Raw genomic sequence first — 24,128 nt, 5'->3', positions numbered from 1 at the left:
TTTTTTTTTTTATTGTATTTTATACGAGGATTTACAGAACAAGTTAGTTTCTTGTTAAACAATTAATACACATATTATTTTATGACATAGGCTGCCATCCCCACAACATGTCAACACTTGTCCGTTCTCAACCTTGGTTTCCCTGTTACCAGCATTCCTGTCCCCTCCTGCCTTCCCATCCTTGCCCCTGGGCTGGTGTGCCCATTTAGTCTCGTTTCGTTTTATGGGCCTGTCTAATCCTTGGCTGAAGGGTGACCTCAGAAGTGACTTCAGTACTGAGTTAAAAGGGTATTCAGGGGCCATACTCTCGGGGTTTCTACAGCCTCTGTCAGACCAGTAAGTCTGTTTTTGTTTTGTTTTGTTTTTTTGTGAGTTAGAATTTTGTTCTACATTTTTCTCCAGCTCTGTCTGGGACCCTCTATTGTGATCCCTGTCAGAGCAGTTGGTGGTGGTAGCCAGGCACCATGTCATTGTGCTGGACTCAGTCTGGTGGAGGCTGTGGTACTTGAGGTCCATTAGTCCTTTGGACTAATCTTTCCCTTGTATCTTTTGTTTTCTTCATTCTCTCCTGCTCCAGACGGGGTGAGGCCAGTGGAGTATCATAGATGGCCACTCTCAAGCTTTTAAGAACCCAGATGCTACTCACCAAAGTAGAATGTAGAACATTTTCTTTATAAACTGTGTTATGCCAATTGAGCTAAATGTTCCCCGAGACCATGGTCCCCAGCCCTCAGCCCAATAACTCAGTCCTTCAGGGAGTTTGGATGTGTCTGTGGAGCTTCCATGACTTTGCGTTTGACAAGTTGTGCTGGCTTCCTCAGTATTGTGTACTGTCTTAGCCTTCACCAAAGTTACCACTTACCTATTGTCTGCTTACCGTTTTTCCCTCCCCATGCCTCTCCTCCCTCGTAACCATCAAAGATTTGAACATTAATACTTTTTAAAGCTCCTTAGGTGATTCCTCACATCGGAGATCACATGATAGAATTTTACAAGACCAACGACTTCTTCATTGCAAATAGCTTTTTTCAACAACATAAACGATGACCATACACGTGGACCTCACCAGATGGAATGCATAGGAATCAAATTGACTACATCTGTGGAAACAGATGATGGAGAAGCTCAATATCATCAGTCAGAATAAGGCCAGGGGCTGACTGCAGAAAAGATTATAAGTTGCTCATATGCAAGTTCAACTTGAAGCTGAAGAAAATTAAAACAAGTCCACAAGAGCCAAAGTACGACGTTGGATATATCCCACCTGAATTTAAAGACTTTCTCAAGAATAGATTTGATACACTGAACACTAATGACTGAAGACCAGACGAGTTGTATAATGACATCAAGCACATCATACATGAAAAACGAAAAAGGTCATTAAAAAGACAGGAAAGAAAGAAAAGACCAAAACGGATGTTAGAAGAGACTTTGAAACTTGCTCTTGAATGTAAAGTAGCTAAAGCAAATGGAAGAAATGATGAAGTAAAAGAGCTAAACAGAAGATTTCAAACGGCGGCTCCAGAAGGCAAAATATTATAATGACACATGCAAAGACCCGGAGTTAGAAAACCAAAAGGGAAGAACACACTTGGCATTTCTCAAGCTGAAAGAACTGAAGAAAAAATTCAAGCCTGGAGTTGCAATAGTGAAGGGTTCTATGGGAAAAATGTAGCCCTGGTAGTGCAGTGGTTAAGAGCTTGGCTGCCAACCAAAAGGTCAGCAGTTCAAATCCACCAGCTACTCTTTGGAAACCCCATGAGGCAGCTCTAGTCTGTCCTATGGGGTTGATATGAGTCAAAACTGACTCCACAGCAATGGGTTTTTATGGGGAAAATACTGAACGATACAGGAAGCATCAAAAGAAGATGGAGGGAATACACAGAATCACTGTACCAAAAAGAATTGGTTGATGTTTGACTATTTCAGGAGGTAACATATGATCAAGAATCAATGGTACTGAAGGAAGAAGTCTGAGCTACACCGACGGCATTGGCGAAAAACAAGGCGCCAGGAATTGACCGAATACCGAGATGTTTCAACAAACGGATGCAGCGCTGGAGGTGCTCACTCGTCTATGCCAAGAAATTTGGCAGACAGCTACCTGGCCAACAGACTGGAAGAGATCCATATTTGTGCCCATTCCGAAGAAAGTTGATCCAACAGAATGTGGAAATTATCAAACAATATCATTAATATCACACACAAGTCAAATTTTACTGAAGATCATTCAATAGTGGTTGCAGCAGTACATCAACAGGGAGCTGCCAGAAATTAAAGCAGGATTCAGGAGAGGATATAGAATGATGGATATCATTGCTGATGTCAGATGGATCTTGGCTGAAAACAGAGAATACAGAAATATGTTTACCCGTGTTTTATTGACTATGCACACACCAGGTCTTTTTCAATGCAAAGCCGGTGCATGTTAATACCAGGTAGTAAGTAACTTTTGTTTAGTATGTCACCTTATAAATTAGTTCTGCACTGTGTATTTACTAAGGGAAGCAGTGATCACCTGCGTTCAGAACCACTGTCTGGAAGCTAGTTCCAGCACATCAGGCCCCTTCTCACTGCCATGGTTTTGCACATGTTGCTCCCTTAGCCTGAGAAAACCCCTACTCTCTGTTCTGCCTGCTGACAGCCCAGCTCTCACTCAGCTTCAGCTAAAATATCACCATCCTGGGGAATAGCATGAGGCCTTCCTCCGCACCACACAGAACCACCTGGCCCTGCTCTCTGCGCCTGGAGCCTTCTGTGCACAAGTCCGCCGTGGGGACTGCAATCATTCACGTGTCTGTTTCCACCCCTGAACTGGAAGCTCTCTGGGTCTTGCATGCATTTTATCCAAAGCATAGTAGGTGTTTGTTTCTGAATAATTGTACTCCACAGAATGTTGTTAAGTATATTTTATACTCTTGAAATTCCTTGACAAATTGGTCAGAATATCCCAGTCCATGACACTGGTGAGTGGCTAACGCTTTATGCTCCTTTGATTTCCACTTCTTTATTCTGAGCTGTTTTAATTGTTTGACCAGGAATTCTTTCACTTTCCAGTGGCAGTCCTGTGAACTTACTGTACAGAAACCTCTGAAGTTTTTTCACCATCTGTCTACCTATCACAGTCATAACTGCATTGGACAAAGTTGAGAAAACGGTGTTTGTCCCCTAAACAAGAGTCTCCAATCCTGTTGCCATGGTTAATTTCATACAACCTCAAAGCATTTGCCAGAGGCTGGAGCCAGGAAGGAGCCGCACAGTCCCCAACAGCCTTTGATGTGCTGTCCTGGCTCTCGTCCATCTCTGCCGGGGGGGAGCCACAGCTGGCTGCCATGTGCAAAGGCAAGCTTGGTGGGGGTAGGCGATCCTCCCTGAGTCACGAGAGTGTGGACCTACAGCTGAAGTCGGTCCCAGGAGAAGCTGACAGTCCTGGGTGTGAATCCTTGCTCTGACACTTATGAGCTGTGATCTTAAGCAAGTTCCCAGGGTTCTTGAAACTGGCATCCCTGTTGCCTGTGAAGTGGAGCCAATTTGCTCTACTGCAAGTATCACTATGAGAACATATGACTTATAGGCATCGACTCTGCAGGAGACACTCTTCCAGCACCTCCCACTGGCTCTCAATCTCCTGAAGTAGGTAGGTCTTCCTATGGAAATCTCTTGTTATGGATTGATTGTGTCCCCAAAAAAGATATTTAAAGTCCTAACCCCAGTACTTGTAAGCATGACCTTGTTTGGAAATAGGATCTTTGTAGCTGTAATTATGTAATAAGTTAACATGAAGCCACACTGGAGTAGGGTAGGCCCTAATTCAATATGAGTGACATCCTTACAATAAGAGAAGAGACACAGACAGACACAGAGGGAAGGTGATCCTGTGAAGATGGAGGCAGAGATTGGAGTGATGCCACCAGAAGCCAAGGAAAGCCGGAGCTACCTGAAGCCAGGAGAGACAAGGAAGAAGCTTTCCCTAGAATCTTCAGAGAGGGCATGGCTCAGGTGAATGAGCGTTTCTGGCCTCCAGAACTGTGAGACAATACATTTCTGTCATTTTAGTCAGCCACTTTGTAGTACTTTGCCATGGCAGCCCCTGGGAACTAATACACCCCTTAAAACAATTTTCAGCGCATCATTATTTACCTGTTTTTATCCTAGACACCTCTGAAACCAGAAGTAAAGAAAACCAAACCTATTGCCATCGAGTGGATTCCAGCTCATAGCGACCTTATAGGACAGGGTAGAACTGTCCCATAGGGTTTCCAAGGAGCACCTGGTGGATTCGAACTGCTGACCTTTTGGTTAGAAGCCAGCTCTATGTTTAAATTAGGGCTTCAAACTAGTTTGTTTTGGTTTGAACCCCTGCTGAGAATTTGCATTTCTAACAAGTTCCCAGGAAGCTATACATAAGAATCACCTGGGGATTTTGTTAAACTGTAGATTCTGATTCTGTATGTCTGGGGTGGAAATGCAAATTCTCAGCAGGGAACTTGTTAGAAATGCAAATTCTCAAGAGGCATTCAAAGCCCTGGTCTAAATATTAAAATATCAAGAAAAGCTCAGTGAGCAAGACAGTCTGACAGCTATTCTGGTGTCTAACTCAAGGCCAGAGAGCACATATCAGACAGACACAGACCAACGCGGCACCTGTTTCTCACTGACTCCTCCCATCGTGCCCGGGGCGGCTGCCCACGCCTGAGCAGGCTGGCAGCGTCTGCAGATGCGCTACAAGTCAGCTCTGCTCTACCACTGCTGAAAGAGGGCTGGAAATTCTGAGCCTTGGTAAATCCTCTGAGTCTCGAGAGAGAGTCAAACTCAGGCCTTTCAACACAGGATGCTCAAGTTAATCTCTAGGCCTAATCCACTTAGAGACTGGCTTTTAACTCCCATTTGAAGTGACACACAGGCCGTGACTAAGGCAGATAATCCGTCCCCACGTGGAAGGGGCTCAGCGGCACCAGCACCCAGGACTGGCCTGCCCAAGGCTTGTCCAGTGATATGATGCGTCACGGTGCGTTTTGTATTTTAGCCCTGGGGACGAAGCCCACAGAACCGCATCCCTGTGAGGAAGGACCTTTTAGCTTCTTTGTCCCCGCTGGAGACAAAAAAAAAAAGCCAAACCAGTTGCCACCAGTCAATTCCAACTCCTGGCGCCCCCAGGCCCCCTGCAGATAGAACTGCCCTTCGTAGGGTTTTCAAGGCTGTGACCTTTCAGAAGCAGATTGCCAGGACTGCCCTCTGAGGTGCCTCTGGGTGCATTCAAACCACCAACCTTTCCATTAGTGTTGAGCGCTTAACCATCTGTGCCACCCAGAGACTCCTTATTGGGGACCAAGGTGGCACTAAACAGCTGTCCACAGCCATCGCTCTGGCAGAGAAAGAGAGGAAAACGCTGTACACATTCTCGGTCATTTTCCTGCTGATAGGGAAGCCCAGCGCTCTAAGGCTGCCTGGGACCGTGTGGTCAGAGAAATAACGAGCACACTCTAAAAACGACAGCCGGCTTCCAAGGCTGAGGCTTCTGGCAGCTTGTCAGTAGGTGCAGAGAGCAAACAATGCTCTCCGCTCAGCCCTTCCTGAGGGCCGAGGCCTCAGCTCCCTCTGTGAACTCAGGTCACAGAGGCCATACCGGCCCGGCCAAAAAGTAAATTGATAAATAGATACAATGAAAATAAACCTCCAGTGTTATTATTTCCAAAGACATAATAGAACATGTACAACGGAGACATTAACTCATAGAGAGGAGAAATAGATATTTAAGTCATTTCCTCTTGTATCTCACCTGACTTTTAAGTGCATCTCCACTTTATTTTAAGAACCCGAGTAATTTGAAAAAACAAAAGTAATATTTCAGATACTTTAAGCCAACGTAGCTCTTGCCGTCCCTTCTAGGGACGTAAGAACTGGAGTTAACACTTCTCCTTCTCCCCATTTCCCTTTCCCTTGTAAAAACAAGACTAAATGTGTGCCTGCACGTGTGTATATGTGTGTGTACTATCTTGTGTGTCTCTGTGTATATGTGTGCTTGTGTATGCATGTGTTCGGTATATCTTTTCTTCTGTGTGTTGTGTAGATGAGTGTATGTATTTATGTGTGCATCCTTTTTTCTCGTGTGTGCATGTTGCGGCTTGTGTGTGTGTATGTGTGTGGTATAACTTTTCTTGTGTGCGTGTACACTGTGTGTTTATGTGTATGTGGATATATGGATTGTGTGTGCATGTGTGTATGTGTGCGTGGTGGTATATCTTTTCTACTGCGTGTGTATGGTGTATATTTTCGTGTGTATGTGTGCGGTGTATCTTTTCTTGTGCGTATGGTGGTATGTCTTTTCTCAAGTGCTGTGTACGTGTTCATATGTGTATATGGTGCATCTCTTCCCGTGTGTGTGTGTGTGTGTGTGTGTGTACGTGAGTATATGCATTTATATGTATCTTTTCTCATGGGTGTGTGTGTATGTGTGTGGTATCTTTTCTCGTGTGTGCGTGTGTGGTGGTGTATCTCTTCTTGTGTGCTTGTGTGTGTATGTGTATGTATGTGTATGTGCTTGTAAGGGGGTGGGGGTAGGTGTTTGTGTGTGTGTGTCTGTGTGTGTGTGTGTGTGGTGTATCTTTTCTCTCACCATGAAGTTTGTAAACTGCTGTTCTTACTTTAATCTTGACAATGATGCGTAAAATCCAATATGCCACCACAATGTACAATGTTGGGTTTGCAGTGCAATTACATCCTCTTTTAAACAAACCCTGGACACAACAATAACCTGCTGTGTGATGTTGGGCAAGCCTTAACCCATCCGGGCCGCAGTTTCCTCATCCATGAAAAAAGCAGATGGGAATAGAAAACCTTGAAAGCCACTTTCCTGCTAAATTCTATGAGGCCAGAAATGTCCCGATTTACCAAGCAGATATGCTAAGGGCTCCTTTTCTTTTCAGAAGAGTCACTGTGAGAGAGCTTGGCCTAGGAAGACCCTTGTGGAGTTTTATTTCAGGAGGGCAGGCCCACATCCCGGCAGGAGTATGGCTGAGAGTCAGCCTCCCAGATCCCACCCGCCTACGTTCCCAGGAGCATGAGGACTGAGGTCATCACATCAGGTGCTTGCTAAGAAAGTCTTTAGACTCACAGGATAAGAAGGCCAGATCAGTTAAAAATTTAAAATTGAGGTTGGCCTAGAAGGAAAAGAGTCTAGGCTCTTCACAGCCCCAAACCACACGTGTTCGCCTCGGAACCCCAGGGAGGCACCTGTACCACCTGTACCTGAACTGAATCTAGAGAAACGGACATCAGCGAATATGAGCACACCCAACACTAGAATAGCTCCTGCCCCCGCAGAAGAGTTCACTGCTCTTTGCGGGGATTAAAGTATTTCATATAAATCCTGTTTATGTTTTCCCAAGAGTGTGTTTAAAGTATTCAGGCACAAGTAAATGTGCCTGGCCTCCTGGTCTCACGGCTGAAGATAAAAGAAACGTTTTCCTTTTGAAGTGAGTAGGTAGCAGCTCCATTTATTCTTATAAGTTTCCCTGGAAGGGGCCGACTGAAGGCGTTGGAATGTGGAAGAGGAAATCAGAGAAGCAGAGACCATTGCCACCTCCTCCCCTCAGAGGCCCTTCCAGTTCCACCCCCGCAGGCCTGACCCCTGGGTGGGTTCATGCCTGGCTATTCTTCACAGACAAGGCTGCCTTGGAGACGTGAATCAGCAGGACGTGTCCAGGGACCCGCAGCCCCTGAGCCAGGGCGGGTCCCGTCTGAGAAAGGCCTGAGTCTTCAGGGGGCTTGTCAGACAAGCCTCTCAGGGTGGGCCCAGGCACCTCAGAAAGACGTCGCCTGATCCTGACACCGAGCAATTCAGCCTCTCCTCGTCCTCTGGGACCTCAAACGCACGGACCACTGGCCCTCCACAACCACCCCACACAAACATCCCAGCCCCAGAGGCTGGAGTGCAGAGACCCTGCTACTGGGAAGGCGGTAATTTAGTTCTACGCCCAGGTGTAAATCATGACTGTGGGTCTGTTTTAAGAGCTATGTTGATAGAGTAAGGAGGCAAAGGCATTCACTCTCCAGGTGGTAGGTACGGGTGGTGGGGTCAGAGCTGCAGAGGGGGTGACAAACGTGCTAGTGACAGACTCACCAACTTTTCAACTTGGCCCCTGCCGTGACTGCTGTCCAGGGACACCAGCATCCCGGGCCCTCTCGGGCCACGTCATTTAGCTCAGCGGAGCCCAGGCTCAGGGTTCAGGAAGCCCCATGTCCCCAAGCTCCTGACAAGATGGGACTTCCTGTGGAAGTGTGAGGACGTGGTCCTGAGTCCTCCCCTTGGCCCATCTCCATCCCACATACCCTGTGTGCTCAGTGACGGCCAATGGAGGGTTCCAGGCTGCCCAAATCAGGCAGAGCCCTTGGTCAGTGCCCCGTGTTCATCCGGAGCAACACGGCTTCTCCAGTTGTTCCCAGACCCAGCTAAACAAAATCGTTTGCTCGGGTTTGCTGCTCTTTTCCCCTAAAGGAGAACCAAAAATCAGTGCCCATCATCAGGGCTCCTTTTATTCAGTCACTAGTTCACATGGCTTATTTGGACACAATGACTGATTCACTTTCTGAAAGTGAACAACAAATTTTTCAGAGCCATAAGCTTTAGCCTGCTGGCTCTGCTCGTGGTCCAAGAAAAGACAATCAAACACGCATACGTCACCTTCGTTGGAGCTCTCTCCCAGCATGGGAACTGTTCTAATTTGTGTTCTCTAGGAAGGTTTGCCGGGCAAATGTTGAGTTCTCTCCATAAATATAAGACTGGACTAAAGGGCACGGCTTTCCCATTATTTGGAACAACTGACTAAAGCACCACGCCCTGTACTGGTCTTCCTGAAGGTCATACTTTTCCCAATGAGCAGGGAAGTTGGTTCCACCCTGTGGCTCGGCTAACATCAGGGAGGAATTACCATCCAAACTCCCCAAATTGTATGCAAAGCCCAGCCTACCTGCTTCATCCTCCCTTATTTGCAAGTCATTTTCTTTGAAACTTCACAAACCTGAGCACTCCGATTCTTTCTTCTGGGCCTCAGTTCCATTACTTTTTCAATTAAATTGCCAATTCAGTAAGGCTTTTGAGGTCGTTAATATTTTTGGACAAAATATTTTTCTGGAGACATGTAGAGATCACACGCATGTGATACATGTTACATTACCATGTCCTGGGGATCTACGTGGAGCATATTTTGTTTATGTGAAAACAAAAATGGAAGATTCTGTCTGAGAACAGGAAATGAGTCAGGGTTTGCAGCATGAGGGAGTTTCATTAAAAATTATCAGAAATAAAAACGGATCTGGAATTATGGCTGGAGTTTACCTCTCCATGCCCTACTTTCTGGATAGAGAGAAAATAATTGATCCTGAAGGAAGTTTGGGAATATACTATTTCTACTAATTTGCTGAGATATTTGGCTGAAGTCAATTGAATTCTCAGTGACTGCTTCCTCGAACTTACAGTTAAGAATGTAGAGGAGGTGTTTAAGATATTTTTCTTACCCTACATGTTTTGCCCTTCCACTCTCTTCTGGGAAAATACAAGGTTACTGATAGAGTAGTTTACCATTGTTCAGTTTACCAATACATTGGTTGACAGCCCTGGGGATTCAACAAGAAGTCCGTCTCTTACCAAACGCCAGGGAGGAATATTGTCTATGAAATACCAAAGAAGAAGACAGGGGAAGATGTTGAGGACATTACCATCCATCCTATTGCATAAATGAAAGTAAATTTAGAGTGAAAACTCGAGGTCTGAATGTGCGTGATTCTGTGAAGGTCATGTGTAAGGGCTGGTTAGCTATCTATAACACGCAAGAACAACCCAGGGAAGTGGGTGCATGTCTGAAATTAGCCCAAAGAACACCAACTGGTTGGTTGCGTGCAGACCTGCAGCTCGCTGAGGTGGCCTCAGTGTAAGTGTGTATTAACTCTGTCCAAACCTCCACCCACATTCCAGCTGCTCCAAAGCCAAAGAGGGGAAGGAAGTGGATCTCATTCTCCACCAGGGCGTGGGCCCACTGACCAGCCTTCCACTTCTCCGGCAGTCTTATTTTGGAGTCATCTTCAAGGGCCTCAGTCCAATGTCAGAGATTGGTCAACAGCTTTGGTGACAGGGCCCAGGGAAGGTTTGCCAACAAGTGGAGTCACCTGAAGGCTGACAGGAAAGAATTTTCTGTGTGCAGGCAGCCATTAGTGGCAAATGCTGATTCCTCCCACCCAAATGTTTAAACAGAGTAACTGAAGAAACCATTACTCAGTGAGACGACAGTCACTTTCTCGCTCGGTTGGTATGAGAGTCAGATTAGGTGGGCAGGAGTTTTGGTCTTTTCAAAGAGAAGGTCCCTCTTCACAAAAAATGTATTTGGCAACCCTCTGTGGTAAAGCTGTATTGCCAGGATACACTGACAGAAAAGTATATAATGACAGTACTAACAAAAGCTTTTTTGAACTCATTAACTTTTTTTTGTCTATTGGTTACAATAGTATTGACATATATTTGAGACCTAGTGGAATAGATGTCATTTGTTCCAGAGAAAGGAGGTGGACACAAGGATTCGTGCCCCAGTGTCCACTGCTCACAGGGTTGGAAACATCCTGGGGTCATTTTGGACTCCAGAGTTCTGGCTACTAGATAGCATGGAATGTGGCATTCGGATTATCCTTAAAAGATTTAGGCTATATGAAAAAGAGGAAGACCCTCGACAAGATGGATTGACACAATGGCTACAACAATGGGCTGAAACATAGCAACGGTTGTGAGGATGATGCAGGACCAGGCAGTGTTTCGCTCTGTCATACATAGGGTCGCTGTGAGTCATAACCAATGGCACCTAACAATAGTTTACATAAGCCTATATGCATACATAAATGTATCTTAACACATATACATAAATATATCTTAAACACATATACATATATACACAAATATATCTTGACAAGATATACTAGACAAATATATATGTGTGTGTGTGTGTATATATATACAACATATACACATATACGTATATAGATACGTGTGTGTATACAGGTAGTCCCTGACTCATGATGGGATTCCGTTCTGACAACTCAGTCCTATGTCCATTCTGAAGCAAGTCAAATACTTCATTTTTAAATTTTTTTTAGTTTTCATTATTATTACCTTTTGTTGTCAGTATCTTTATAAATCTGACTTTTATTTGTCTTTGGGATTGGAAACTTTACATATAGACTTACAGATATATTTTAATACATATATACATAAGAAAAATATACAAATCATAAAAATCTACTCAGAAGATGAAGAACAGTTGGGTGATGTTGACATTTTGTCCGTTGCCATAATAACTCCACTTGTGGAAGGTTCTGGATCATCTGTATTATCCCTGGGAATGCAGGTGGCGTTTCTAGACAGAAAATTACTGAGAGTTGTCTGTGTTTCTTTTTTTCTTCATCTATTTCATGATAGCATCTCACTGCTTCCCAAATCTGCCTATCGACTTTAGCAAAGGGATAAGGTTTCGGGCCCATGTTTTCAAGCAACTAAAGCCCCTGGTTTAGTTTAGAAAATATCCCAGCTAACCCTTTCACTGTAAAATTTTTTGACAACTTCTCTCCTTCCTCTTCCTCATTTCTTCTTCAGCATTTCTTTCCTCTTCAAAATCCATTAAGTCCTGATCTGTTGATTCCCCTTCTTCATGATCTATGAGCTGTTCCACATCAGCAATATCAAGTTCTAAGTTCAGCATTTTTGCCACATGGACAATTTTTCCACTGATCTCTTCTATCATGTTATCCTGATCAAGCGCTTGGATCGTGTTCACATAACTCAGTATTTTCTTCCATATCCCCTGCATGAACTTTCCTGTAACTTTCTCCCAGGAAGATGCAATGTTCCAGACACACTGATGGTTGTAAGTGTGATTCGTGGTAACCTGAGTACGTCGTAAGTCAGGGACTACCTATACATATGTGTGCATGCATGTGTGTGTGTGTGTGTGTGTGTTTGAGACAAGAGCTGAACTCCCCTGATTGGAAGGGGAGTGGGGAGGTGGATCGCCAAAACCCAGTCTCCTCCTAGTCCCCCAGCCCTCCTGAGGACCCGTTTGAACACACTCCGCAGCCATGCAATCATGCTTACACCAGTCTGCATCTGCGGGAGGCACACTTCTGAGACCACCAGGTCTACCTTTCACCATTCCAGGGAAAACCTTCCCTGACCTTATGATATTTGGGGTGTTGGTATCAAGAGAATTGCCCTCCATGCAACAAAGGAACAGGTGCGTTTCTAAGGTGAGACCACTCTGAGTGCTTTATTCCTTCAGAAATGAATATTTGTCCTGTTAAATATTAATATGAGAAAGCCAACATTTTTTTTCTGCCACACAACATACTTGTAACAGATTTTCAATCCCAAGTATCCCATTGGGAACTGGACACCAGCCAGGTCAGATGGCCAAGGTGTTACCATGATTCATCTTGAAAGAATAAATGTGAGCCAGTGGCGAGGCCAAGAGCCCATGATGGGGCCAACACAAAGCTGGCATATTACCCAAGGATGGCAGATTGGACCAAACACAGCTCAGTGACAGCATAAGACTGAGTTCACTTAGTGACCACTCAGTCAGGAAGCGCTTCTGTTACACAGTCAATAATGTAATCAACCACCACCCGTCTGTCCGTCTGTGCTGTGGTGGCTTGCATGTTGCTGTGATGCTTGAAGTTATGCCACCAGTATTTCAAATGCCAGCAAGGTTACCTGTGGTGGACAGGTTTCAGCAGAGCTTCCAAACTAAGACAGATTAGGAAGAAAGACCTGGTAATCTACTTCCAAAAAGCAGTCAATGAAAACCGTATAGATCACAACAGAACACTGTCCAACTCACTTGCTTTGGACATGTAATCAGGAGGGATCAATTACTGGAGGAGAACATAATGTGTGGTGAAGAAGAGGGCCGGCGAGGGCGTAGAAGACCCTCAGTGAGATGGGTTTGCCCACTGGCCACAAGAAAGGACTAAACGTGCTGACGATCGTGAGGATGACACAGAACTGGGCAACATTTTGTTCTATTGCACATAAGGTCGCCATCAGTCGGAGCTGACTGGCTAGCAGCTAACAACAAAAATGGAATCGATGATTTGCAACTGGCAGCCTGGCACAGGAGGACCCTGCAGAGGGGTGGTGACAGTCCCACCTGCATCCGGTGTTTCTTTCCTTTCTAATGTGCATGGTGTCATGGATTGAATTGTGTCCCCCAAAAATGTGTGTACCAATTTGGCTGGGCCATGATTCCCGGTACTGTGTGATTGTCCACCATTTTGTCATCTGATGTGATTTTCCTGTTATAAATCCTGCCTCTATGGTGTTAATGAGGGGGGATGGGCAGCAGTTGTATTAACGAGGCAGGACTCAATCTACAAGACTGGATTGTGTCTTTAGCCAATTTCCTTTGGTATACAAAAGACAGAAGCGGGTAGAGAGACAGGGGGAACTCATACCACCAAGAGAGCAATGCCAGTAGCAGAGTGTGTCCTTTGGACCCGAGGTTCCTGCACAGAGAAGCTCCTGGTCCAGGGGAGGATTGATGAGAAGGCTCTTCCTCCAGAGCCAACAGAGAAAGCCGTCCCTGGAGCTGATGCCCTGAATTTGAACTTTTAGCCTACTTCACTGTGAGGAAATGTCTCTTTGTTAAAGCCATCTACTTGTGGTATTTCTGTTTTAGCAGCACTAGATAACTAAGACACGTGGCAACCATGGAAATTTAAAAATTTATTCCAACAGATGGAGGGCAACTCTCTTGATACCAACAGCCTGAATGTCATAGGGTCAGAGCAGGTTTTCCCTTGAATGGAGAAAGGTAGACCTGGAGGAATTGGAAGTGTGCTTGCCGCCAATGCAGACCTGCCTCAGCATGGCTGCGTGGCTGCAGGGAAGGCCTGCTGAGGCCTGCCTGCATGAGGGCCAAGCAGCCCTGTGTTAAAGACAAATGGCTACCCACTCTGAGGCTGGCAACAGGCCCCAGGCCTAGGAGCACTCAGCTGCTGGGGTCAAAGTGGATCCTTCCCCTTCCTGACCTTGTCCCCAGTAGGGAAGGCTCCAGTCCTGACATGAGGACAAGGGTTGGAGCTAGACGTGAGTGATTACTGTGTCTGTATCTGCCCTGCCCTCGGGCCCAGGGCAGTCAGTACTATCAGTAGTTCTGATGCAGCACCGAGGTCCAGCCAGCACACTCAGAGCCTGAGGGTGGCATGTAGCAGTGAGGAGAGAGACAGCCCCCCACCATGCGTGTGGGGACCACTGAGGTGGAAGGAGGGGCAGCTGTCCCTGTGGGGAGGACAACAAGAGCATGTTCTAGTGCCTCGGGGACAACAGTGAGGCATTTTGAGCACGCTGTGGCACGGCCTGGGCCAGGGGCCTGGGCAGGGGCTGATGTGGAAGCAGCCAAGGAGGGGACCCGATGAAGGGGTGTGGGAGAGCGCGTCCTCCCCGCAGCGGATGAGACCGGCCCTGTGAGGAGACGCTGCGCCTAGCCGAGATGCTTCCAGTCCTGGCTGCACGCGTGGCCACTTCAGAAGAGGAAGCAAACCACTCAGCATGAGAGAAGGAAAAGAACTGGAGTGCCTCCAGGGAGCGCAGAGGAGAGGGGGCAGCCAGGGGGCCCATGCCACTCCTCCCCACAGCTGCCACCCAGACCCATGAACCACTGCCAGTTGCCATCAAGTTGACTCTGACTCATGGTGACCCCGTGTGTGTCAGAGCAGAACTGTGCTCCACAGGGTTTTCAATAGCTGGTTTTTCAGAAGTAGATCACCAGGCCTTTCTTCCAAGGTACCTCTGGGTACACTTGAACCAACAACCTTTCTGTCAGCATCTGAGCATATTAACTGTTTGCACCACCCAGGGACTCCCAGACTCAGGAAAACCTACTCTAAATGTCATGGGATGCTGAGTGTGAGTCTTGAGGAAACCACGAAGATATTCTCCTTCCTTTTACCTCTTCCTGAAGGTTTTGGATTACTTCCAATAACAGTAGTAGCTAACATCTATTGAACATTTACTGTATGCCAGGTCCAGTACTAAATGCCTTATATATTTATTGTACAACAGCGATGGGATAACTGTTGCAATCACCTCTGTTTCACACATGAAGAAACCGAGGCTTAGAGAGGTCATGTAACTCACACAAGATGGTGCAGCTCCAGAGCGGCAGACTTTGACTACAGAGTCTGCATGACTCCTGGGTCCAGGCCCTTCATCGCTTAAACACACCATAGTTATCTACTTCTTATTCAGATGTGGACATAGCACGGGGCCATAACTACAGATAAGATCACCTAACGTTCTAAATCTAGTTCTGAGCCTCCCGGAAACTGAATTGCAATTAGGAAGTCAAAAGAAATTACAAACTTATGATACAGCAACATCAGGGAGGCACAAATGCGAAGGTTTTAGGATGTCATCTTGGGAGGGTCTGACCACCATGGCAGAATGAAAAGGGATTCCCAGCTAATGACGTGCAACCACAAGAAAATTAATCAGAATAAGAAAAGCTTTTCCCAATCAGGAAACCCTTTAGATATCTGGACATTTTTCCAAAGGCAGTTTATGGGAACACCATTAGCTGAGTCATTTAGAAGGAAATCAGGCAAAATGTTCACAAACACACACGCAATCACCCTCGCTTTGGGCCAAATGGTTTAATTAATCTTTTCATCTCCACCGTCATTAGAGAATCTCTTCATTTTTCCACACAGAACTCCTCAATCAGTTCACCACACTTTCCTCTCTTTGGGGGTCCGTATAAAATCTGAAGCTAGAACATGACGAACCCCCAGAAAATGGAAACAGTTATTATATTGAGTTTTTCTAAAATCTTTCTATTTTCTGGCAACACAGTAAGAAGTGATTTAAAAATTCAAGTACGTGTGAAAACAATCTCATGGAATTATCCTTTACGGTGTTGCAAACCAGAAAGAAAACACTCTGTCCCAATTTTTAAGAAAATTTGCAAATTTGGCATCACAGAAGAAAACCTGATATGCACAATGAAAAGCATTAAAAGCCAAAATCCCATTATTTCAGAAATAACAATTTATCTCCCACAAAGCTAATTATTTACACGTTTGGAGGTGATGGGTATGTACAGAAACACCTACGTGAGATCATGAGCGGTCTCTGCACGGACCAACAGACCAAGCTCGGCCACGTTTTCGCGAGATCACACACTGTGGCTTCCGCTTTTCCTGCTTCTCCTGCTCCTCGTTTCTAATGACGAGAACATCAGCACTTGTTTCCGAAAGTATGACGCAGCTGGATGATTTGCGTCAGCGTCACTGATCCTCATACCTGGGTTCAGTGTCCACTTGAACCTCTTAGGAGGCCAGCGCCAGGGGACCCGTAGGGCTGCGCACACCAGCTCCTCATTTGTTTGACTGCCGCCTCTTTGAGGTTGCCGCCTTCTCTTCAGCTCTGGAATGGGCTCTTCACACACTCGCAGAGCTTGTGCCCTAACCCACAGCCAGGGTTCATTATATGGTTCAAAGCCCCTAGCGAATGAGGCTGGGTCCCTGGGTGGTGCAAACCAGTTAACGTGCTGGGCTGCTAATTGAAAGGTTGGTGGTCAAGTCCACCCAGAGGCACCTTGGAAGAAAGGCCTGGAGATCTACTTCTGAAAAATCAGCCATTGAAAATCCTGTGGAGCACAATCAATTCTACTCTGACACACATGAGGTTGCCATGAGTCGGAATCGACTCCATGGCAACTGGATTGGTTTTAAACATAAGGTAGGCAACTGGGCAGGCCTGGGACGCTCAGGTTTTGAATGTGGAAGAGGGAGAAATGGGGACTGGAGTGGTCACTGGCAAGCCCGTTGGCGCCAGGCTCCAGGGAGAAGGGGCATAACTCCTGCTCAGACCTCGGCTTGTGCAGCCTGCTCTCTGTGAGACGCCCTCCCGGCTTCCTGCGCCTCTGCCTTTCCCCAGGCCTGTCAATCCGTTTCCGGGCCTGAAACGTAGCCGCAGAATGTCCTCTCCTACAGCCGGGACTGCATCCAGCTGCTACTCCTCACCTTCGTGTCTTGCAGGCTCCAGCCCGGCCCTCCTCATTGGTTTAGGATTTTTCTTAACCCAGAGAAATATGACGAGGAAACACTTTAAATGGACCATATTTCCCCCATCTAGATGATCTCTGTAGATCTGCCCTTTTTTGATATAAAAGCAATATAGGCACATGATTAGAAAGTCACCGGTACAGAACGACATTAAAATAAAAGAGGAACTTCTTCCCTGGTCAATCACTGTTAGGTTTCCCCTGCATTGTCCCAGAAAGGAAATTACTTATATGCCAGCATATATAGTATTTTTAAAAAATTAGTCACGGTAGGCTATTCTATGTACAGCATCCATGTATATTTTTTTAACTTTTTATTTTGAAAAGTTGCAAAAAATAGTTCCAAAAATGCCTTGACACCCTTCACCCAGATGTGCCAAATGCCAAATGTTAAATCTGACCACGCTTGCTGTATCCCTCCCTCTTCCTCTCTCTGTCTGGTCTTATTTTCCAAGCTGAGAATAGGTTGCAGACATAGTTCTCCTTTACCTCGAATACTTCAGGAGACATGGCCTAAAAACAAGCACATAGCTACCGCACAGGAGCATGATCAGGACGTGAGTGCTGACCCAGCACACATATGGACACATGGCTTGGAGTCAGGAGAGGTGCTCTAACCCACCTCGCTGGGACCCAGGCAGGGAACGCCAGTCCGCCAGCTGAGGTCATGATGAACAGAAGCCACGAGCTGCGGCCTTCACAAATTCTAATATGCACATGCTGCACCAGAACCTTGTGAAAACTGCAGACTCTGACCCAGCAGGTCCGGGTAGGGCCTGAGAGTCTGCCTTTCCAACCAGCGCCTGATGATACTGATGCTACAGTTTCAGGTCCGCGGACCACACTTTGAGGAGCAAAAGCACAAAATGGTGTCCAAAGAGGCCGCTGCTGCGCGATGGCCAGCGACTGGTCCACGGCAGAAGGCAGCCCAGCGTTCTCATACTGACTGACTGAGTCAGAATCGACTCAACAGCAACAGGTTTGGTTTGAGAAAAATCAGAAATCCATATTTTTACGTAAAATGTCCCAATTTTAAAACATAGACTAGTAATTGAAATTTTCAAATAAATGCTGTACAGATCAAATAAACCTGACTTCAGGCCAGGCTGGACTGCCTGTCTTTGACTGCAAACCCACTCCAAACCTCTTTATTGTACAGGTGAGGAACTAGACCATTCAGGTGGCAGCTCCGCCATCACCTCCTCAGGGGGACCTCTGACTGGGCCAGGAAGTGTTCCTTCCCCTACTTCATCCTTCACCTGTCTCAGTGATAATACTGGTTTTCACTTCTTTATAGCATGAATCACTATTTGAAATATTTGCCTTAGTTTTTCCATGTTTTGAGAGTGGAGTCCTGTCTGTCCCACTCACTTCTGGGACCCCAAGGCTACAGAGCATCTGGCTCAACCGCCAGCGTCAGATGTGTGTGTGAATGAGCCAGTACCATGCCCTGTCCTCCCAGTACGGACACAGCCTGGGCCTGGCCATGGTCTCGCTGGGCAGAGAGATTCAGGGGAGATGCCTGGTCAGCCAGCCTGGAGCCTGCTCCCCCGTGTGAGAGTCGCTGCTTCCCCTGGAGTAAACACAGTCCTGAGAAGATGTGTCGGAATGTATCTCAGTGGCGTCGGTGATGTGTCACCAGGCCCATTGTATTACAAGAGTGAGGAGCTCTGGATCATCTTCCTTCCCTGCAACATCGTCGAGTGTGTGATGTGGAGGACACCCTGGCAGAGTTGGTGCCTCTTCTTCTGGCAAGCAACCCCCTCTGTCTGCTCCCTTCTCTTCTTCCCTCCTATCATCTCTCCAGTGTCTCCTTTTGGACAATGGAACTTCTATTTCCAGACTTGTTTAATTTGCACTAAGTAAACAAGAGAGTCTATCAGCCCAACCACACACTTACAGAATAGAGAGATTCCTTCCCACTGACATGTCCCTCCATCAGAATGGGAGGCTTCAAGGCTGGCCAGATGGAGCCAGTGACTCTGCTGCTCAAGCCAGCGACCCGACACCCCCTGGGAGGGCAGGGAGGAAGGAGATGCTGCATGTCTGTGTGATGGCTCACGGGGTCAAGTTTCACACTGTCCCCCAATGGTTGTGTCAGCACTAAATCCCTGCCCTAGGAGAGCTGCTCAGAACCAATTAGAACCAGTCAGGGGGGTTTAATTGCTTTAAGTGGATTTCATCATGGAGGGGTTCAGAGAGGACACTGGAGTCCAAGATTTTACTGCATACCCCTCCCTATTGTCCGCTGCTCTCCCTCTGACTCCTGCCCCTGGCCCATTGTTAAAGAAAAAAAGTCTCTTAAGCATGTTTAAGGTCCTTGGTCCCCCAGTTCCACTCAATGGTGCACCATACAATTTAGGAATGGGCTGTGTGCACCCCGTAGCCCTGACAGACATGGCTCGCCTTCAGGCTGTCCTCAGGAGAAGTCATTGTGTGTGGGACCAAACCGAGCTTCAGTCCCAAAAGTAGTTGGGTGTCCTGCTTCCTTCCCTCAAACCATTTGGCAAAACCAAATGTGATGAGATTTGCTGAGCAACCTGAGAAACACCACCAACAGCTGCACCTGAAGACGCGTGTCTTACCTTGGCCAGGGTCAGGTGGGGCTGAGAACCTTCATGAGGGGACCCACTAACCTTGGTAACCTTGGCCACAGCCCTCCTCTCAGCTTGGATGAGGGAGGCCAGGGCACTTCTGGCCTGGAGGAGAGGGAGCCACGAAGCTGCCATCATACATGGGCCCCAGAGGAGAGAAGTGTCACCTGCAGTAGCACGGGCGTGAGTGATGGACCTGGGACAGGCCCATACACTGTGCCCGCTGCAGCACCCACACATGAAGTGGAAAGGAAGAGCAGTTCCTCTCAGGTAGAAGAACCTACCAGTTAGCAGCCCAAACAGAACAGAAAACATCTTGGGGTCAATTCCTTTTCACTGAGAAGCATTACTGAAAATACTAAATGTCAAAAGTCTCCAAACCTAAGTCCCTCCCTGGTGGTAAGTTAGGAGCTTCGGAATGTGTTAACTCAATGTAAAATTGTCCCCTAGGAGCTGAAGGTGTGCATGGGCTTTCCCAGGCCCTGAGCTTCTATCAGGGAGAGGAAAGGGGCCATGAGAAGCATCCCACTATCTAGTTGGTGGCCTGGCAGAGAATTTCAGATGCCTACAGATTTTCATAAAAGTTCATGTAATTCTCTTCATAGACAGATAAACAGACAGAATGATGGGGTAAATCAGACCCAGGTTTTATTCCTCACTTGCCCCAAACCCAACCCTTTGACCATGCGTTAGTCAATTAACTCTTCAGCAAAATCACTGTACCTATTTTTCCGGACAATGAAATAAGAGACACTAGGATGGGGGTTTTCTGCCCTGACTGCACATTAGAACTACCTGGAAAGCTTCCAGTATTTTTCCATTTGGGGACCCACCCCAGACCAATCAATCATCTAATCTCCATCTCTGAAGGGGACACACAGGCATCCATGATTTGTCTTGATGTTGTTGTTTTGCTGTTGTCTAATCTCCCAGGTGATTCCAGTACGAAGGCAGGGGTACGAGCCCTGCATCAGATCTGTTCCCCACCTGCCTCCCAGTGGGTGTATGTAAGGAGACATGGAATCCACAGGCGAAATGTACGGTCTACTTGACCGTATCCCTACACATTCGCTGTAACTGTTGTCCAGAGTTTAAGTGCGCTCAGATATCATGATTGCTATTGTTCGTAAAGAAGGAGTGATTGTTAATGGCTTCTATCAGCCACCCACGTGTTTGTATTTCTCACTTTTATTGCTGATGAGAAGCAGCATATGCATTTCTAGAACGTCAAGCAAATGCCCAAATGAGATGAAAGAGCTCGAGACCAAAGTGCCCTCTGGCCAAAATGCACCATCAGTTGGATCTGCCCAACACGCGCCCTCGCTGCCGGACCCCACCTCCCAGGGTATCAGCAAGGCCCCTGACCGGTCCTCACGGGAGAGCTGGTGCCTAGGCAGATGCGTGTGGAAACAAAACCTTTCCTTTCTTCGTAAAGCAAGAATTCTTTTTTTTTTTTTTTTTTTTGATGGGGTTTGTGAGGAATGGGGTAAGCTGTTCTTTAGAACTTTCTACTAAAAGGAGATATAAAGTATACAGTAAAGATAATTAGGAAATAAGGTATAAGCCACGACCAAATAAAAATTCTTACTTTAATTGCATACTTCAGAATGATGTAGCCGCCGATAACTAAAACTCCCATTCAGCGGGGAGGCCCTGGTGTTGAAGACACGTCCCTTCTGCTTTCATAAAATGCAGCAGGTACAGATGGCGTCCAACAGGAGGGGTGGGCAGGACTGGCACCCCCAGCCTGTCCCCAGCAGCAGCATCTGTAACCATTTCTTGCCAGAGTGACGTGACCCTCTGCCCACATGCTCACATTCTTTAATGCAAACGTGAAGTTGCCGACAGCTCTCTGAAAGGCACTCAGCCTTTGAATGGTGAGGACTCGCTGGGATTCTAGCTCTGCACAGCAACCTGTCTCCCTCCCAGCAGGCGTCTCCCAGCAGGACGGGCCTGCCCATTGTTTGTATTTCCCAGAGTAACCCTGGTTACCCAGACAATGCGCCTTTGATGGGGCCTTCCTGGTCCCTGGCATGTGGCCCCCACCCTGCAAGTGACCACCACGGCCTCTGCTCCTGCTTCGCCAGGTCCCAGCCCCTTTGCCTTGCCGAAGCTATCCTTTTGCAGCCACCACCCCAGCTGGCGGTGACAGTAATATCCCACACCATGGTCCTTTTCCCACAGTTCTGAACTTCACAAAGCTCTGGAAAACTAAAGTTTGTCACACCTCATTGGGCAGCAAAACCTGTCCTGAACAAAAAGGAGACTATTTATAGTCTGTACGTATCCTATGTAGAATGAGTATCTCGACATTTCTCTGGAGAAGTATTAACATGCTTGATAACTGGTGTGGGCCCAGACCCTGTTGTCGGCTTGATATAATACATAGCAAATGCACCATATTCCCCTTCTAAAATCTGAAAACTTCTGACTTCTGAAACGTGTCTGACCCCGGGAGTTTCAAATGAGGGCCTCCGGAGCTGGGCTGATTCTTAGATCTGCTGTTCTAAATGCTTTACACGTGAAGTCTTCAGCAGCAATATGTTTCATCACCAAATTAATTACAAGAAGACTTTACAAATAGGAAAAATTACACTGAAATCAGATTGTCAAAGGCCTCTTTTATTTATAGGAACATGGGCTTTACTTGGTTGACTGGGGGAAAACGTTGGAGATTTCCGAGCAGGAGAAAGGCAGGCTCATAATTTCTAGGCTGGTTCTGCTCTAACATTCTTTATCAGTACAATCCTCTGATCAGAGCTGAGTTTTATTAAGAGTTAGTGGTCGGTGGGTGTTGACCACCGATAGCTTGGAGAGGAGAATCCGGACAGGACAATGACCATCTCGGACACCATCGAAATTGTTTTGCAAAGGAGGCCAGAGGGGAACCTGGAAAGAACACAGCAGGCCTTTAGTCTGAGTGTAACTGAGGCTTGGTCATGTTACCAGGACAGATTCGTAGGCACAGAAAGCAAGACAAAGACCCCACTACGAAAACTGGGCAGTGATGTGAGACACAGAGCTCGGGGAGGAGGCAGAATTCCAGTTCTCAGAACCGGGGCACAAGGCCGGGTTAGCACCAAGAACCACGTGGTGGGGTGATCTGGGGTCATCAGCCTCTCCACTGGCCTCTAGGGCTCACCAAGGGGTTTAGTTGGTGCACGGGTTGCCCTTTCTCTGTTAACGCTTCGCTTTGTGGAGGGAGACACCTCCGCGGTAGAGGAGACGCAATCCGTGAGCCGAGGTCTCAGGAGAGGTGCACACCTCTCCTAAAATCTTGCCGCTGACCTGGTGCCCGGTCTCAGAACTCGGGACCAGAGCAGTGTGGGGACCAGGGTTGGCCCCACAAAGTGGCGCTCAAGGGGTCGATTCCCACTCATAGCGACCCTGTAGGACAGAGTAGAACTGCCCCAGAGGGTTTCCAAGGCTGTAATTCTTTACGAAAACGGACTGCCACATCTTTCGCACACACAGTTGCTGGTGGGTTGGAATCACCAACCTCCCAGTTAGCAGCTAAGCACTTTAACTCCACCACCAGGGCTCCTTTGGAGTCACATAGAAGCAGTTAAATGTGTGTCGGTGTTGATGAGAATGAATGAATACTTGAGGTACCTTTCGCCGGAAGGAAGAAGGAATAGATAGGTTTTAAGGAACAGCCTGAAAGGTGAAAGGTTTTGGAAAGGCAGAAAAGAGAGTGTAGCATTTTGGTACATCTGGTTCTCGTTCCCATGAGTGAACTGTGGGGCGGAGATTCCAGTGGGGGCTGGGATCCGGAGCCACGTGGAGCCACGTCGCAATCACCTTGAAGATTCCATTGTCATTTTGGTCCTTTCCTAGATTTAGTGCCTTGAACACCCAGAGATACCCTGGGTTTAGCTTTTCATCAATTTTTCTAGACATTGAAAGGCTCATCATGCAAACCCCGGGTCCCTGGAGCAAATCAGCACCAGGGGAGGGGCCCTTTCCACCGCAGAGGCACGGTCGGTAGAGGGGTGATAGGCACTGGGACGTGAAAGCGGGGAGGTGGATAGTGTGGGGTCTGCTGTCCCAAAGAAAGCCAGTGTTCCAGGGCTGAGGCCCCTCTGTTCTCAGAGACGAGATGACATTTTGTTTAAGGTAAAGTAGAGATGACTTGCTCTAAATAACAAAGACAAGAAACTAAGGCATTTTCTAGCAAATAGGAAGAAGACAGGATATATGAAGTGGTTTTTGGGAGAACGGGGGTCTGAAAAACATGGGAACAGGCTAGACCCTAAAGCGCCATGCAGAGTGCACCCCTCCTGGTGGGCAAGGGCTGCTGAAAGGGCTGGAGGCCGAGGCCAGTCCTGGGTTTTCAGCCGCTCACTGTGTACAGGACAGGAGCCCTGGTGGCACAATGGTTAAGCGCTTGGCTGCTAAGCAAAAGGTTAGGGGTCTGAACCCACCCAGCGGC

This window comes from Trichechus manatus, unplaced genomic scaffold (assembly GCF_000243295.1).
Source record: "Trichechus manatus latirostris isolate Lorelei unplaced genomic scaffold, TriManLat1.0 scaffold00146, whole genome shotgun sequence".
NCBI lineage: Eukaryota > Metazoa > Chordata > Mammalia > Sirenia > Trichechidae > Trichechus > Trichechus manatus.
Note: the sequence above shows the minus strand (reverse complement) of the source record.